The sequence below is a fragment of the Callorhinus ursinus genome, unplaced genomic scaffold (assembly GCF_003265705.2).
Source record: "Callorhinus ursinus isolate GAN/ISIS: 27379988/994484 unplaced genomic scaffold, GSC_fseal_2.0 scaffold2181, whole genome shotgun sequence".
In the NCBI taxonomy this organism is placed as follows: Eukaryota; Metazoa; Chordata; class Mammalia; order Carnivora; family Otariidae; genus Callorhinus; species Callorhinus ursinus.
Window position 1 is genome coordinate 1 of NW_027399235.1, and position 5,886 is coordinate 5,886.

A 5,886-nucleotide genomic window follows, 5' to 3' on the forward strand; every position below is an offset into this window, starting at 1 on the left:
AGTAAATCATCCAGTGTCGACTGGGGTGTTGTGACCCAACATTTCGGACCAAATGACAGCGTTTCAGCCAACATATCCAGGGCCTCTAAGTTTTCCCAAGGGTATCTGCGATTCTCTGATCCTTCCATCAACCTCCTTGGAAAGCTCGGTTCTGTCATCTTCCTTGTCTCCTGCCTCTTCTGGGACCATTCCATGACCTCCCTGTCAGGGTCAACCCCTCCAGGACTCCCTGTGTTCCCTGGCCTGACACCCACATACCACGCTGTGTCCTGTGAGCCCGGTGAATTTTCCAAGGACTGTGTGCTCCTTCTGGAGTCACTAACCATCTCCCTTGCAGTGGCCTGCCTCTTCTTGCACTGCGTCTCCTCTGAGCAGTGTGTGAGGCTGGTATGTGCCCATGTCACAGGCACGGAAGTGAGTGTCCAGAAGGTCCAGAAGACCTGCTCCCACTCCCAGCTTGTGGAGCCTGGGTCAAGGATTGTCCGCCAACAGAGGAAGACTTGGGCCCAGGGAGACTGAGGGAAGATATTGTACAGTGAGCCTGCAGGAGGAGAGGGAGCACGGTGGGGACCTGGCGCTCAGGCCTGCTGTGAGACCACATCTCACCCACACCAGCTCTGTCCCCAGGGCTGGAGGTTGTCAGGGTAGCCAACCTCTGAGCCTGCAGGCTGACAGTGACTGACAGGAGAGGAGGTGCACCTGGTGCAGGAGAGAACACTCAGGTAGAGAGAAGGGGCAGGTGCTCCCACAGCAGCTGGAGGAACTCGGGGTAGCCACACTCCAAGGCTGCAGGATGGCAATGGCTGGCAGGAGAGGAGGCGCCTGGTGCAGGAGAGAGCCCTCAGGCAGGCAGGAGGGGGCAGGCTCTCCCCCAGCAGCAGGTGCACTGGGGCAGGCTGAGGGGACCTCAGTGGACAGCGGTGCCTGCACCTGGGGTCTCCACACAGACCCCCTCCTCAGGCTCAGCACAAGCTTGTCTGGATGGCCTTTGTCCCCCAAATACAAAGTCTGGCCAGGGACACTCCTCAAGCCCCGACTCCCAATCCTTTGACCTCAGCTCAAGTGAGAAGAAATGGCAAATAGTTTAGGTAGGATTGGGTGCACAGGGACATTTGCTTTTCCTGCCCATGCTGTAACATTGCTGACATTTTAAAGATCTCATGGCTTTGATTCAAAATCGGTAGGATGCCATGGACCAGAGTCAGCCCTCTGGAAACCTGCCTCTGGGACTTGCAGCCCTCCCATCCCACCAGTTCTGCTCAGAATTCCTCCAGGTCACAGACCCACAGTGTTGGCTCCTCAGATGGCCCGTATCATGCACCTTCAAAAAGCGATCCCGGTGGGGCAGCAGGACACACTGCGGATTCCAGCAAATCTGCCTCCCAGAAACTGAGGGTACTGCAGGACGAGCTGTCTGGAAACAGCCATGTCAGGGTTCCAGGAAGATACCAGAGGCATAGGAGTTATTGAGGAGCACCTGAAGTTCAGGGAGGGGCAGTCAGAGCTTCCAGACACTTCTTCCCTAAAGCTCCTCATTCCTCAGCCTTTCTTCCTGTGATTCTGCTTGGTTTCTATTTTCCCCAATTGTTATCCATTGCCTTAGGCAGCAGAGACTCACGTATGCCTTTAAAAGTTTTGGACATTGAATGTCCTCCAGTAGCCACTTCACTGCAGGGAGAGTTGGTAGCAAGAAAAAGTCCCAGAGGACTCCAAGGGTCTGGATTTGGTGTTTTACTCTCCTGAAATGAGGACACCTGTGGGAGGTGCAGGTGGCCAGATGGTGGGGGCAGGCACCTGACATGGACAGATGGGGTATAGGTGAGGCCCGAGGCCCCCGGGGTATGTGCCTGGCATCCGGACTGAATAGGCCTTCAATGCCCCGGGGTATGTGCCTGTCATCCAGAATGAACAGATCTTCAAATCGGCAGACTGGCTGGGATCATCTTCAGGCTGAGGAGGAAGGTGAGGGGACTAGAAGGACCTGAGGAGGTTCAGCTCAGACAGGAGAGGGATGAGCCACACATTTGTGGGGAATGTGCATCAGGTTCAGGTTCACAGGGACAGACCTGGAGGCCATTAGGCTATGTGAAATAAGCCAGTCCCTAAAGGACTGACACTGGAGGACCCCAGTTGTGAGGGATGGAGAGCACTCCCATTCACAGAAGTGGAAGGAATTGGTGGGTGCCGGGGCTGGGGAAGTGGAATGGGGGATTAGGGTCTCGTGGTTAGAGGTTCAGATTGGGATGATGAAAACATTGTGGCAATGGACGGAGGTAGCCGGTGCAGAACAGGGAATATACTTATTGACACTGAAACGCACTTCATGGTATCAGCTGTATGTCCATTATACCACAATACAAAAGAAGTGAGTCAGGACGTCGGGGCCATCGCGAGTCCATGGAGGGCCCAGGAGCAGGGAGCCTGTATCTTTGTTCTCACTCTCATGCTCTGCCCCTTGTTGGGTGACTGAGTTCAGTAAGTGCTTGCTGAGACACAGTGCAGGCAACTGGTCCAGAGAAATTGCACAAGTGCAAACCCCCTGGTGGGCACTGAGGAATCCCAAGGGGACGCACATGCAGACAGAGTGAGTGCCCACATTTCACAAGCACCAGCACAGAAATAGCCATTTAAAACCAAGGCAGGAACCTTATATAGCCCAGAGGGCTCCACCCTCCTGGAGGCCGAGCTAGAGGCCACGGCCAAGGGCTCTGGTGGTGAGGGCACTGGGGGTCTGGGAGGTGGCTCAGCACACCCCTGACCCTGAAGCCCCATGGCTGCGGTGAGGTGTAAGGACTGGGAGGAAAGACCCGCCAGCACCCGTTCTGGCTCCATGGCTGCTCCAGGGCTGCTCCCAGGCCCAACAGGCGAAGTCTGTTGAGAACCACGCAGAAAACCTTTTCCCTCAATTGTTCTTTTTAAAATGGTTGCTCAGCATTGACACAGAAAAACATCCGACTTAATACTGGAGCCGTTCACAGCTGCAAAGGACCCAGAAGTGATCAATGTGTAGTGACCACAAAGAGAGGAACTTGTGCCCCCAGGCAGGCCTCCTCTGCGCAGGGCTGGTTTGGACTCTGGCGTGCCCGTGGAGGCAGTGCTGGGCTCCACAGTTTCCCTCAAGGGGGCAGAAGTAGGAATCTGCGCTGACGACTCCGCTCAAGGCAGCACCACCTGATGGAGACGGGGGCAGCCCCTCGTGAGTTCCAGATGCCCTGGTGATTCTTGGTCACTGCCACAAATCTCAGCTTCTTCATGACACAGGGAATGATGGGGGGCCAACCCAGCAGTCATGGGTCCCACAGGTCCTCCGGAGACAGCACCTTGGTGGCCCTGTGACCCAGCAGGTACCTGTTCAGGGGGCTCTTATCCGGCCACATGGCCTCAATCCCATTGGCCCAGTTGACCCCCATTGCCTGGAGACAGGCCGAGGTCAGTCAGGGAAATTCCACCTCCAATTCCCCAAAAAAGGCCACCATGTAGTAAAAGTTGCTCTGGTCCCTGGGGATGTGGGTCTGGGACTATGGCCAGCACTTGTAGCTAAAGTCCTCAGGGGCTGCCCAGTAGAAACTGTGGTGTGGGGTGCCAAAAAGGGGGGACAGGATCTCCATGCCCACATGGTCCCAGAACTTCATTCCCACTTCCACGTCCACGCACACCAAGTCTTCCAAGTCACAGAGGAAGCGCTGCTCACAGAAGCAGCTGATCATCGCTATGTGCAGCATGGACACATCCTGCCAGTGCAGGATGCCATGGACCTGGATGACCACCACCCTCCGGCCCTGCCAGATTGGCACACGGGGCACAGCACCCAGCTGGTCGGTGAAGAGGTAGTAAGTGACCCTGTGTCCACCAGGAGGACCACCACACTCCGGCCCACCTGGAGGGGCACACGGGGCCCGGCAGCTGGCTGATTGGTGAAAAACTAGTAGGTGACCCCGTGCCCCACCATGTAGTGCTTCTCTGCTGTCTGCAGGAACAGCTCCAGGAAGACCATGCATCCACAGGGGCAGTGGACAGGGCCGGAAGAGGGTCACTGCCAGAGGCTGGCAGCAGGACACCAGAGTTGGGGGCCATGGATGTGTGCACCTTTTCAAGGGTCAGGCCCTGGGCTGCTTTAAGTAACAGTCACCTACTGACCTTCCTGAGGGAATCAGCCAGCAGGAGCTCCCTAATGTCTGTTCCCAGAAATGCATGCCATCAACAGCCTGTCTTCCAAAGGGGAGCCTGAGGCTTCAGAGGCTGGAAAACCTTGCAGGCCCACAGTTAGCATGCTGGAGCCAGGAATACTCCACCTGTGCTGAGCTCCTGGGCAAACCCTGCAGGTGCCCACCACTGGCCGCCCCCCCTGCAGATCCCATCCCCACCTTCCAGGAAGGAAGCACCTTTGGGCACAGCCCTCATTTCTATGTCTTAAATGCGGCTAGAATCAGCAGGACCAGCCACCCGTCCCACTTTGCTTTGAGTGGGCTGCCGCTGGCCCCCACAGAGCTGTCTCCACTTCCTGTACGGTCCTCCCTGGAAGGCCACTGGGTATCCTGCTGACAAGTTGCTCAGTAAGCCACTGGTATTCCTAGGAGGGGTCACCCTCAAACTCTGCCACATCAGGAATCAGGTCTAGCCCTTGGACAGGGAAGGCAAAAGACGACACCATGAAGAAGAGTGGGCTTGCTTGGCCACAGGTTTGAATCCAAGGGTGTAAGCTTCCAGGTCCAGGTCTACATCTCCCCCGCCCCAAAGAGTTCAAAGACTTATCCATCCACGTCCCATGGCTTGTCCCCCTTTAAGGGTACTACCTGCTCCCCTCTGTGAGGACAGCAGCTCCCCCATTATAGGCAAGAGTGGTGAGCCCCTCTGAGACTGATGTTTTTGCATAGGCGCAAAGGCTAATTCCCTGGGCCTGCCCCATACCCGGCAGGTAAGTAAATCGCTCCCACAGGGAAGGCGGGCACTACATTTAAATAGGGGATAAGCACACTCAACCAACAGACATGAGTCAGGTCACCAGAGGGCAAGTCCAGACCCAGCCAATGGGGGAACATGTCAGATATGAAGCAAGGGGATAGAAGAGGGATCCTGGCAGAGGGCAGAGCAAAAGCAAAGGCTTGTAGTCAGGCCCAGGGCACATGTGGGACGAACACACACTTGGGTGGCCCAAAGAAGGGGGGGGCATGGTGGAAGAGGTGAGGCTGGAGAGGCCGGGTAGGAGGGGAGCAGACCACAGAGAGACCCAAAGTTTATGTTCCGAAAATATCACTCTAGTTACCAGAGGAGAATGGGTTCTGTGCAGCAGAGGACAGGGAGACCCTAAACCTAACCCTAATCCCTAACTCCTAACCCTAGCCCTAATCACTATTACCAATCCCACAAAATCAGCAAAATGCATTCCTGTATCTTTCTTAATATAGAAATAAGAAGCAAGATCAGAAGAATTGCATAACCAAGAGCTCATAAATAGACTGTGCACCCTAAGCAATTGGCTCTGCACAAATACCTCAAAGATTATTCAATAGAGTGAAACAAGCAATGTTATACAGCACAATGAACTTTTAATAAAAACATGTGTTCATCTCAATTGATGCAGAAAATATTCTAACCAATGTCCAAAGTCTGTTGCTGATATAAATACTCACGAAAGCAGGAATAAGGAATCATTTTCTCATTAAATCTCTAACAAACATCATGCTCAAGTCTGAAGATGGACAGCTCTACTCTGAAATCAGGAACAAGGACAAGATGCTGGTTTTCATCTGTTGCTCAATATTGTACTTAAAGTTCTACCTAGAATGATAAGCCAAGAAAGAAGGCATCCACATGTGAAAGGAAACACTAGAACCCTGGCTATTCAGAGACCAGGGATGACATCATCTTATATAGAGCTTCCTAAGA

The 5,886-nt window shown here is 54.2% G+C and overlaps 1 pseudogene; it reads right to left on the reverse strand.

Annotated features, from left to right (window-relative positions):
* Nucleotides 1-3,116: 3,116 nt before the first annotated feature.
* On the reverse strand, nt 3,117-3,877 carry LOC112818703 (histo-blood group ABO system transferase-like; annotated as a pseudogene).
* Between the last annotated feature and the right edge of the window lie 2,009 nt (nt 3,878-5,886).